Below are 13,408 nucleotides of genomic sequence, written 5' to 3' on the forward strand. Positions count from 1 at the left end.
CCACAAACCGGTCAAGATTTGAAAAGGTGGACTTATTTTTGGCCAAAGTGGGCATGACCCTTGGGAGCCCAAAATTTTAATGTCACATGAAACTTTGGAGAGGAGAGATGCAAGAAATCGTGGGGAGGGCGTGAGCAGGAAGGCGCCGAAAAATGCGCCATGATGTTGATCATGCTCCTCCCTGCCTGCACACAACCCTCCTGTTTGACATTGGCCCTTGCCTACACTCCGTATGCTGATCATATCGCCGCCCTTCGCTCGCGCAATGGTGGCCTGGTTTGAAATTTCTGATTCTAGTCTTTCTCTCTCCTCCCTCTCTCTCTTCTAAAGGCAAGATCATGTGGGAAGAAGAAGGAAGAAGAAAGAATGGTGGAAGCTTGTCCGGCATGGACCGGATTGCTACACGGGTTGAGAATGGTGATTTATGATGTTGCTGGACATGAAGTGTTGCTGTTTTCCAAATCTACAGCCATGGATACAAAACCCGAAACACGCAAATAAGCGGTAATTTAAAATTTTCAAAGGAAATTTGAGTTTTTATGGTTTTTGATGGATGAAATGGTGTTCATGTGGGATAATAATTGTTCATGATACTGTTTTCTATGAGTTCTTGCTGGTCATAATCAAAAAATCAGAAAAAATATGCATTTTGTGGTTCAAAATAATACATTAAAACACGTAAAACATGAAAAAACAAGGGAAAATGAGGGTTTTTGGCATGAAAATGGAAAAATGGGTAGGAACATAAACTAAACTCTCATTTCTCTGTAAGAAGGAACTAAGGGCCACAGCCCATAACCGGTTTTGAATTTTCAGCAATTAAATAATGCAGGAAAATAAGGGAAAATAGGGAAAAACCATGAAAAATAGGGGAAAAATGCATTTTGGGTTCCGAAAAATAGGGATAAATAAGAGTAATGTTTGTGAATGTTTGTGGGGACTGAAGCATGAGGATTTGCCTCAGTTCAACCCCATTTTCTTGTGCTAGTGTGGTTTTTTCCGCTTTCTATACATAAAATGATGTCAAAATACCCTATACACCTATCCAACGATGCACTATTTAAACGGGGAAGGGTAGAGGAGTTGAAATATGTCTAAATGCCGTGTGAAGTGATGGGAAAGTTGCTGATTTCTATGCATAGCATTTAGGACGGATGACAATGAAAATCACGAGCTTAGTAGCACGAGGATCACCTCGGTGCTAGGCCCATGCAACGAAGCACAAAGCGGTTAGAAAGAAAAGCATGAAAGAGATGTTTTTCACTTGTGCACGTTGCTGGTTTTTAAAATGTTTGAGCACTAGGCATCCACCTCTTTGCATGATCATTTAGAGGAAATTAAAAGCATCAGAGTTAGCTCCTGGACATGCATAGCAATTGTTTTCATTAGAATATGACCTACGTTGAGAGGCAGTGAGATACCCATGCTGTAGGCTAGTCGTGGGATCCTATAGGGGAAATCAAGTAAGGACAATGGTACATTCCTGGATACGCTTATTGGGTACCTTGAGCGACGTTTGTGCGAAATGTCTAAATGTTGAGCGACGCATCGAGGGGCCAATCCCCAAGGTGTAGGAGAGTCGCAGAGGGTTGACGGCATTCAGCCGTAGGAGGAACCCCATGTGTATGTGATTCGAGCCTTTTGGCTATGTGAAAGGGACTCCCTCTGAGGAGTAATATTGGGTTAGGATCAGTTGGACTACAACGTATTACAAACGCAATGTTTAGGAAGGCAGAGATTTTGATAGACGCTCCTGGCCGCGAGGCCGAGGGGTTGTCTTGTGCATAGTGACGAGGTCCGGCTAGTGCATGAGCCAGTGCCGGCCCGTTTTTAGGTCCATCACCTAATCTTTTAGCGCACGTTGGTGAGATAAAGGAATGTGTACTGCCACAATCAATCAAGGTTTTGAAACCTTTACCTTGATAGTCCGACGGTGTTTGAATCACCGAGAACTGGCGATTCAGCCCCTTCTTGTGTAAAGCGGCATGGACTGTCGCTCTTTCGAATTCCGCTTCCATAGTCGGATCTTCCTCTCCTTCTGCATCACATCTTTGCCTATTGGCAATGCAGGCAGTTCTTCCTCTTCCACGGGTGGCGGCTCCCTGACCGTGGCCTGCACCTTGACGGTGTCCCTCGCTGAGCTTGGGACATTGCCTTTTGAAGTGACCGAGTTCATTGCAGTGGAAACATCGGAGGTTTCGGCCATTACTGTGAGTAGGAACAAAGTTATTGACGTTATTTGTCCTTGCTTTCTTCCTTTGTCCCTGATTGTGGCCTTGAACTCTCTTAACTTGGGGTCTGAATGCTCCTCTGTTCGGGTCGCTATAAGGCCAATTCTTAATACCCCTTGGTTTAGCTTGCACTTCCTGAATTATAGGTGCCGCTCGAATGAGTGCATCCTGAAGATCTGATGGTCGCATAGATTCGAGACGAGTATTTACAGGTGGATTTAAGCTTGCACAAAATTTGGACACCTGCTGCGTCGTGTCCATTTGTGGCGCATACTTTAAGAGTGAGACAAATTTAGAGTAGTATGCGTCAAGGGTGAGTCCTAACTGTTTTAGCTCATAGAACTCATTCATTTTCTGTGTACGATATGCAGGTGGCAAATATCTCCCCTGCACGGCTTGCTTTAACTTCTCCCAGGTAACGGACCCCTCTGAAGTCCCTTGATCCCTGCACCATTGTTTCCACCATAATCTAGCTTCACCGGTGAGTTTTAATTTGGCGAGCATGGCCTGATTGGTAGGTGCAGTACCAGCTGCTTCGAAGTAATCCTCCATAGATTCAATCCAAATTTCAGCATCAGACTGGACGAATCTGCCCTTCCCGTCAAACTTGGGTGGCTTTATCTGCTTGAGGAGGAACTTCTTCTCCTGGATCACATCCGTACTTGATGTAGGGGGCGAATTTGGAACCTGTACCTGGGGTTGTGCCTGGGTAAAAGTTTTCTTAATGTTATTATATGATAGTTGACATTAGCTTATCTTTAGTTCAGCTATCTTGTAAATCATGAAGCTACTTAGCTTTTCGTAACAAGCCTGATGCACAATCGGATATTGATAAAAGAAGTCCTTATTTATATTTACATGGGCGTAGCCTTATACAACATCTCGTGCGATGATAATCCAATCATTATATTTAGTTTGGGGAGAACAACATTGTATTGGATTTGTCTACAGGAACTGTGTAATAGTAGGGTTTTGGGTCATGGATCTTTAGGAATCGATAATTCATCGGAAGTTCAGGATATCCTTTCTGCTGGAATCCATACTTCCCATGGTGGCCCAACACCTTAATCCTGTCGGCTGGGATTACACGGGTTACTTCCTCATATACATATGAGTTCAATTCAATCCTCCGACCTTGAATATGCAAAGTCGAATTTACGTGAGCTTCCACAAAAATGAACAGCTTCACGACTTTCAAATCTTCCAACCACTTGATCCTCTTTAGGTTGGTTTGTAGATAAGCGAACCGGTGGGCAGCTATGTAGTAGATTCCTGAAGACCCGGTCCATCTTCGTTCTATATATAAAGGTGATGGATTATAAATCTGCTCCAGGATGTTCATCATTTCAATTCTCTGCCTATAATGCGGAGAATGCATTGCAGTCATAAACATGATCCGGAACACCAAAAACTTATTCCACGCTTCATAGTTCTGCAAGACAGTATTGTAGATGAGGAAATGTTTGGACAGTAACAATTTCTTTACTTCATTTTTATTGAGATCTCACGAAAACAATTCCGTTGTTGGTCGGCTCTGATACCAACTGTAACGTGTCCACTAGAATCATCTAGGACACGTCTTAGTAGTCCATCGGGAAGAATGTCTAGAAAACTCCGCCCGGCACTCCCTTGGAATGTTACGGGTTTTGCAATCTAGGTCTTCCCGCGTCTACCACGTAGCGGAAGTATCCTGGCCGTTTCCCACTTAGGACCGACCGGAATTAGGGTTTCCCTGTTTGGTCATTAGCTAACAGCAACTAGCGTCAGACCCGAGCGAACTACTTTACGCAGAAGCGCCAGGTCCGAAGCGGATTCACGCTGCACTTGGTTCAAGGAGAAAGGGAAACGAGAGGGATGCAAGGCTCAACCTCTCTGCCATAAAGCATAGTCCCATTCCGTTCCCCTAAAACAGCGTAAGTCGGGTAGGATGTAACTCTAGGTCATCGTTCTCATTATTAGCTTTGACGATGATGATCATCCCGCTATTCGTCGAGTGATTTTGAGAAAAGTTCCCGGCTAACCGGGACCACCCATCCATAGGACGGACCCATGGTCCATCCTCCGCACTTTCCTCGGTTTGTTTTAGTTATGTAATTACCTAACACATTAATTTGACATATATAAAACAGCTTCTTTGATTAGCCCTGTTAAGCATTGGTTCCTTCACGTAATCTTATCACGTGACATAGAAAAACAATATCAAACAACTTCTTTATTATCATATCATCATTTTATCTTTGAAATACAGAGGGTTCCGCCCGTAGGCTTGTTCATAATCCGCCCGAAGGCTATCAGTGATCCGCTAGGGATCACTATTCCAAGCTTCTGCCCGTAGACTAGTATGCGGGCCTCGAGATCCAATCCCGAGTCACGTTAGCCTCTTGTGCAGGACCCGGAAGGCGAGGGATTTACGGCCAGAGCCCCCCCTGGCACCCAAGCGTCCTCCTGCTCCAAGTAGAGCTCAACGGAAAGACCTCACGCGGCGGGTTCGGTCCACGTTCCCGGCGCGGTCAACAACCCCCTTGGTTAGGGTCAGGCAGGCAGTCGGGGGTAACTGAGCTGCCACTCCCTTCAGGCCTTCAACCTGAAGCATTTATATATCTTTCATCCTTTAGTTCCTTGAACAAACAATGCAAACAGTGCTTTCTAAACTGTTACAAGCACAATCAATTCCAGTGGTCGTTTAGTTGGCAAACTGTTAAGGAGTGAATCCTTCTCTCCGAATGCATCCAGCATTCGATCCGGAATCAGTTGCAACTTGGCAAGATTCCTATTGTCTTTGGGTTAGGGTCATACCCTGTTAACCCAACTTAACCAATGCTTTAGGTTTTGTTAATAGTAAATCCTGGCGGCCATGTCGCTTTAATTTATTGATTAATCATTTGCGTCCAAGCAAATACCTAGCTTTCCTTATCTTGGCAAATTTTCCCTAATGAGGACGAAGTAACAGGATGACTAACCATCCCCTTGCAAGTTAAACTTGCGCAAGAACCTGTCAACCTCATTCCAAGGAATGGCAAAACTTTCTTGCGATCAAACCGCAAGGCTATGCGACGTTGCAACTTGTTGCACAAGTGTCGCCTCCATTCCAAGAGATCATTTCACCTATTGAATGGCGTTTTCTGGTCACGGAATTATCTTCAGACGAGAAGCAGGGTATAGGGTGTCTTCTTACCCAACCCATCCCTAATTTCACTAGATCGACAACGTTTGGTCCTAGGGGTTCCAACTCAATTCGGGTTCATCATTTTGAACGATTAATCCTTAGGGTGGAAACCCTAGATTATTGTTTGCATGAGCATCCAATTGACTCAACATTTCGGGAATGTGGGTAGGACCATTGGGCATGAGGGTTTCGACTTAGCGACAATTGGAAAACTTGGCCGAATCCCTAACGTGCTAATACCTAGTTAGTGTTTGGGGTATCTATCGTATTGACTGAACCATGCCCATACGAATCCCTTGCGGCCTAGGTGATTTGAATAATTCACTATGCTTGTCTCGCGACAAGGATGAATTCTTCCCTAGAGATAATAACTAGATCCAAAGAAGAAAAATAGTTTCGACTACCACAATACATGTAAACATGCGACTCACTCTATCTTTCATTGGTAAAGTAAAAATACATGATAAGCTGGATACCAACTTTCTTAGGACCTACTAGGACTTACTTCAAATAATCATGTCTACTACCTTGTTATCTACACTTTAGAATCTCATGCTTTGTTTAAATCCTGCAACCTTTCCCAAACGCAACACTTGATGAATGAATTTTATGCACGATGAAAGTGCAACATGCAACCCTTTCATAACTACAACGTAGTTAAATGAGGTTATAGTAGAGTTAGTGTTGGTATATTCTTTCTTGCAAGCACATGCCACATGCCAATCCATAGATTCATTTTTGATACACCACCATTACTTTTCGGATAACCTCCTACGGGTGTTAACAACTTTCCCCATGAACCATTACAATAAAGATTTTTCCTAAATTGCGACATAAGCTTATTCTTTCCATGTCTAGTCAAAAATACACTTAATAACTTCAGCCTTATAATGATAGGCGGTAGGTGTTCTAGGCTCGTCACTTTGAAATGCATGATAAGGCAACATAATACTAAGGTCGTAAGATGGATAGACAACTCACGTTCATCATATTGAAAATATTAATAACTCCATTTCATGTCATGAGATAATTCTAGTAATCAGTCAAATAGACAAATTTTCCTCAATTTCCTTTTAATTCGGCTTGGTAAATTTGAACATGCATAGGTGCTTTCTATTCCGTGAGAGTTATCATACCTAATGCCTTACTTATGCGTAGAATCAAAAATCATAAAAAAACCTGGGTCTGGGGGCTCGGGGAGATGTCCACTTGAATGCTAGGAGATGAACCTCCCGCAGGCGCGCCTTGCGTCTTCTTGGGAGCCATCGTTAGCGCTTACGGACTCCGCAGATTCCCTCTAACCTTTACTCTTGCTCTTCGAGATGGTCAGGAGTCGATACCTTCTCCTCGCGTAAGAATAGGGGCTTAATGCACCCGGTTTTAAATCGGCGGTTTTAAATCGGGGAAGGGCACATAGGGACAAGGCCTATGGACCTTATCCCTTTAGAATCTTCTTAAAGAAGCTTCTAATAGGCTTTTGACTTTCTGGAAACCACGTGGAAGAGAGGGCGACCAATGATGGAAGGAGGGAATGTCGAAGGAAGGGGAGGTGATTAGGATGATGGCAGGGAAGTATGGCGGCAGCACTTGGCGGCGTTTCTGGTGGCGGCAGCACCTGGCGGCATTTCTGGTGGCGGCAGCAGTCGGTGGATTTGGGAGTGGCGGTGGTCACGGCAGCCTCCTCCCTCCTTCGATTCTCCAACACGCAGCCTTCCCTCTGCACGACTAAGGTAGCAGCCAATGGTGCTTCCTTCCTCCCTCAACACGGCGTGGGCAACAGTGTCGCCTTTCCTATCCTTCTCCTCTACCCCTCCTTCCCACTTTAATGGGGGTATATATAGGCAAGGGGGGGGGGGAGAGAAGGGCTCCCCCCACGTGGCCCTTGCATGGGATCCCCCTTCTCCATGGAGTCCACGACTCCCTCAAGTCCCATCTCTCCCACACTCCCTTTTCTCCAGTCGTGCATCGGCTGGGGAAAAAGGGATAAAATAAAAAAAAAATTTGCTTTAATAGTAACTATTTTGCCCCTCCCAAGAGGGAGTTTACGCGGGAATTTCGATTTTGAACCTCGGCTTGCTTTGCCAATGCGAATGGTCTCGATTTCTCACGTGCAGGTTACACATTATACTGCCGGTAAATCCAATACGAGAGATAACATTTGCACAAGGTTTACGTCGTGTGCGGGAAGTCAATATTCACGGGTGGGAATATTACATTTGCCTACTTTCCCAATGAAAGACAAGGAATAAATATTATTGTCTGATCTCCAAACTCTTTTCGATTTGAGAGAATATTATTTCTTAGGAGTTATTGTAGAGGCATTTGTAGATGAAAAAGGCATAGTGGATGTTGAAAATGAGTCCAAGGAGGACTTACTTAAATTAGATACTCAAATGTCTGATGATATATTTATAGATGAATCAAATGCTTTATCCTTATGTTTAAGCAAGGTTAAAGATGCTAAGAGAGAGTTATTAGCTGCTAACAAAGAGTTTGACCAATTTCAAGAGAAGCTTGGAATCTCCAATTTTGGAAGGGAGGAGTCAGAATATGTAAAGGAGATCAAGGATATCAAGGAGACATCAATCAGCTTATGGAATCCAAACAAACTTGAGAGTGATGAAAATCAAATGGTAATGCATTCTTTTGTTTTTGTGGAATCCCATAAATATTTTTGTTTTTTTCATCCTGACTATTTTTTTTTACAGTTGGAGATTGCAGATGAGGATAATTTCTTGGGAAGAGCCAAAGGATCGAGAGTTGGTGGTAGTTCCCTAAAGGATGTTGCACTTGGGCATTACATATCGAGGATTGATCCCAATATTCTGTTGGTTTTGCATAGCACTTTCTCAGAGGAGGCCTCATGGCCAATTGTTTGTGTTAAAGCACTTACAAGGCTTCTTGGATACTTAGGTTTGTAATACAATGCACACAAAGTTATGTTTTTGGAAAAGACAGCAGCCATCCGAATATTTGGTTATGGTCCCGAGTTCTCTGCCTCCAGGGTTGGATACTTCCTTGCATACTCATCTTATGTTTTAGCAGCAAACAAAACAAATATCAAATCCATAGCTGGATACAAGAGAAAGTTTTTACGTTATAGAGGAAAAATGCTTGAGGAGGAAGAGGATGTAAAGGCTCTTAAAAGCTAGCCATGTATATAACATTTTGAAAATAGTATCAGTATTTTAGATTCCACCATATTTATTGTGTTCTTTGAAGTTGTCTTTGAAAAAACCAATTGAATAACTCCTGAAGGGAATTGGTTTTTGTTGCTCCTCCTCCATGTCTAGTGCTCTGAAAGAAACACATGCGTGCTTGGTAGTGAGATTTCTCCATACCTTGGCTACTGTAAGTTGCTAGGGGCCCTTGCTCTTCCACAAAAAAAGGCCCATGAATAAGAAGAATATGTTGTGACAACCCAACAAGAAATAATCAGTTTAAATCATTAAACCTTGTTTTCAAAACAGAAATGTTCAAATTTATGTCCATCTTACCAAGTAGAAAGTAATATCCTTTTCTCCCCAAGTTTCCCTGATTTCTTGAACAAGATTCACAATTGAACGTTTGTACTCTTCCGAATAGTTAGATGTTATATTTTGTTGTTTGAACATTTTTAAAAATATGTCAAGGTGTCTCCAAACGTTTATTTTTAGGAATGCAATTCATGGTTTGCTAGCCACATTTCTTAGAAATTGTCTAGCTTTTTCACCCCCCATAGAGACAACTGCGAATACCTCTCTTGTTTTCCCTGAGGCTTTTGGATCCTTTCTCAGGTGAACTTGACCTCCATGAAAACCCATTTTTGACAGTAATGCCTCACATTTATCAATACAGTCATCTAGCAAAGATACTGGTTTTATTGAATATGCATAGTCAAGATGCAATCTAAGCAACTTATCAATTATTCTAATCTCTGCATGTAATGTACAAATATGAATGTTCCTTAGAGAGATTGAGAGAATAGGATCCCATAAGCCATCCATGTTTTTGAACTTACTCAAATCTAAAGAGTTTCCAGTCGGGGCTCTTCTTGCTGGCCATAAAGTACTCCATTCTTTGGATCCCAAACTCTCCATGCAATAAATACAAGGATATTTTGCATTGGCCCCATTACTTACTCCAAGCATACATTTGATAGTTTTTAAGTCAGCACCTCATATGCCATTCCACATTAAAACTACCAACACCATCGACTATCAACATTTCACCTTCACTTTGAGACTTTATAATATCAGGAATACATGTATGAGAGAATAACCATTTCAAGATCTCATGACTTTTAGTTGGTACTTGGGCCGCACCAATCCACCAAAGCTCCATCTCGGATTGTATCTTAAATTGTTGCTCTGGCTCCTTGCCGGTACTGTAATCTAATGCCCTATTCATGATACAAATGCTGACTCTTTTCATCTTTTGTCCCTTTTGAATGTATGCTTCATCCAATTTTAGTGCAAGCTTCAAAATACCACCACATTCTTGGACAGTAAATTTATACATATGGACCATTGTAATTTGGACTCTTTTAAGATCAATCCAAATATTATTAAATGTATTGTATTCAAAAAAGGCCTTTGTTTTATATTTTTCATAGGGCATGGATCCTTCTGTATGAATATATTCCCCAAAAACATTTGGAATCCTATGATTCATAGCTATCCTAGCAATTGAAATTGCAAGAGGCCGAGGCAAACCAAATGCACTTATTTTATGACATTTAAGATTTGTAAACCACAATTTAGAGAGAGCATGATAACCTCTACAACTGATACCCATATTGTCACATGTCTCCACTATTTCATCTGGTTTAACTGTTCCTTTTAAATCTTTTACTAACTCTTTCAGAGTTTGGCTTCTCAAGTCTACATTTTCAGGTGATTTAAGAATCCTTATAATGTCATTCTTTGTCATGGTTTCTTTAATAAGCTTAAATCTCTCATTGTTCTCTCGAATATTAATACCTGAAATATTAGAGACACATCTCTTTTGCAAGATTTAGTCTCCTTTTCTTCACCCGACTACACAAGTCCATTATATTTTTAAGTGGTCTTTTTCTCTGTCTAAACCCTATTGGAGTTTCTTTCAAGCGCAATAATTTTTCTTGCAATGACTGATTAGAGTTTTCTAGATTATCAACCTTGTCTGTTAGCTAAAAAATAGTTTTTTGTGCCAATCTTAATGCTTCCTTCATTTCGTACATTTGTTCTGTAAATGTAAAAGATGCAGAATATAACCTCATGCAATAGCCAAGCATCCCATCACAACCATCTCCAAGATACCTTATGCAGTTGTGAATATTGTAAAAAGGAGGATGCTTGGCTGTAGAAGGGTCTGAAGGATAAATATTTCCATCCATCCATAAGTCTACATGCTTCTTTCCTTGTAATCGCAACCTGTTAGCTTCATCCTTGTCCAACAATGCTCGATGGTGTATACTCCTTCAAGATGAATAGATAGGATCTAACTGAATAGTAAGTTTATACTTGTGTGGTGGGGCTGTGCTTGTATTACTAGAAGAGGTACCGATAAACATTTTGGTAGGGAACCCTAAACGGGACAACAATATCACACAGAAGGAAATAAAAACCACAGGAAAGAGTGGTGTAGAAAATAAACGTCAAGGAACACAAAGAGCGACGTCTTTTGGTGCAAAAATTCAAAAATACAAGATTTTACAATTTTCAAGAGAATAAGATTGAAAAGGTGACACTTAACGTCCATTAAAGATTGAAGATATTTAATACCTGACCTATTAAATGAATCATATATTCTCTCATTAATCACGTCCAGGCAGACAAATTTGGAGGGTTTTTCTTTTCTAAACCTCTTCTAATTAGCAACTTAATCATTTTCTTACGAGCACCATTTTGAAATTTTTTTGGCCCTAGTATAAAAATCCCTCTTATTAATTAGTTTTACATTAAGAAAAAACCTAGTCTAAGGCTAAAAAGAGCCTTGGAAAATGCTATATAGGGGGGACAGAGCATGCACAGAGGGGGGGAAGGAGATTGAAGATGATTTTTACGTTTATGAAGAGGGGCTACTCAATTCATCTTTGAGGGAATAATTGGGAGAGAGCAAGCCGACATGTAGAAGGAGGAGCTTGTAGGCCATCATCATCTCGAGGGGATTCCTCAGTTGTGTGTGGAGCATTTACATGTTTTAAGGCGATCCCAACTTTTATATTGTGAGGAGCATTGATGAAAGGAGGAGGAATGGTTTAACGCAAGGTGTCTCGAGTAATTAGATGCGAGTTACCTCACTGTCACTTTTAGGAGGCTATCTGCAGGGTCTAATACCACAAGCAACAGGCTCCCTCCTATGCAAGTTGTAAAATCAAGGAAATCACAATGATGTATAGAATAATTTGTGCTTTGCAGGCTTAGAGAGAACGTAATACACGTGTTGAGAAAGGGTCATTGTTGGATCAAAGGGTGGGTGGATGCCCAAAAAAAGGACATATATATAAGCCAAAAAATAAGAGGATAAGCTCATTCTTGGAGTGTGCAAACTCCTGGCTGTCTTCTTGCTTTAGTGTCCATCTTATCAAGAGAGAGAGAGAGAGAGAGAGAGAGAGAGAGAGTGTGTGTGTGTGTGTGTGAGAGCGAGAGAGAGAGAGTGTGTGTGTGTGTGAGGGAGTGGCTTGGACAAGCTTTTACTTCTCTCCTCTCATATTCTCTTTGCACGACGAGCAGGGTGGGTGGAGCATGGAGATGGAGCTTGCTTGAGTGCATTTCTTGGATCGTGGAGTTATTGGAAAATTCCTATGGCTAGACTACAATGAATGGATTGGCTAGTAAGCTCATTATATTTGATTAGAGAGTGTGCATTGGCTATGTGAGAGGTAGCCATAGTTCGGTTGCTTGAAACACTTAAATCCATAAGCGATTTATAGGCTTAATAGTGTTGCTCATGAGAGCAATGACATTTTGGTTCCATTTCTAGGACAAACAGATTCAAGCAAATAGGTGTGCATGCTCTAGATCAAGTGACCGAATATGAGCTTGCACTTCGAAAAGTCTTACAGATTAGTATAGGATGACAGATCGAGAGGGAATCGGTTTGTATTTGTGTGTTGGATTTTCCATTTTTGTTGCATGGATTATTGGTTGCATAGTGTAGATTGATTTAACATTACATGTGAATGTAGAGTTTAGGTATTAAGGTGCTAAAGTCAAGGAAAAAAATTTAAAGAAATTTCAGACTTTGTATGCTCCATAGGGTTGCAAGAAAGGGGCTTGCAACCAGGGGGCTTGAGGAAGCTTGTGAGTAGGGTTCTTTCCTTTTCCCTCTTTCTTACTTTTTTTAAAAAATAATCTAATATTAGAGTTGGGAGTTTACTTTTCACTTTGGTGTCTGAGTTTGCTTTCAGTAAAAAGCTTGTGCAGTGGGAGAACTATAAGACCAGGGGGGGCAAGAGAGAAGGCACCATTTGGAATCTTGCATTGGGAGGAGGGAAAAGATGATACAAAAAATTGCAAGCATGACAAAGGCCCATGAGTCTACTCCACCCCCTCCAACTTGTAGGTATCGTGACTCCTTGGGATGATGTTAAATTATTTCCATCATTGGTGTAAGTGGTGCATGCATCCATCTCTTCTCGTGTACTTGATCTTGCCTTTTAATTTTATTTAATACTTGTATAACTACTCATCCACTTGGACCAGAGAGAGATACCTAGATGTAGAGGTGTGCTTGGATGAGCATGGGTTCAAATAAGAGCCATAAGGCTAAGGCCTAAACATCCAAGTGATTATTGTTCAAATTGGATAATGCATTAAGCCTTTGCAAATTGATGTCATTCGAGTCATAATTAGGTGTAAATCTAAGGCACGCCATCCGAGTCATAAGGCATAAAGCCAAGTCATTTTGTCTTAGTGACCATTGACTAAGGCATTTAGCCTTTGATATTAATGTTGTTTGTGTTTCCATGAGCCATCCGAATGATCACAACATGTAATTTCTAGGGCATTAAGCCATTGATATTGACGTTATCTAATTTTCCAGGAGT

This window comes from Lygodium microphyllum, chromosome 14 (assembly GCF_053477565.2).
Source record: "Lygodium microphyllum isolate KBCC chromosome 14, Lygodium_microphyllum_v1.1.10, whole genome shotgun sequence".
NCBI classification, from domain to species: Eukaryota; Viridiplantae; Streptophyta; class Polypodiopsida; order Schizaeales; family Lygodiaceae; genus Lygodium; species Lygodium microphyllum.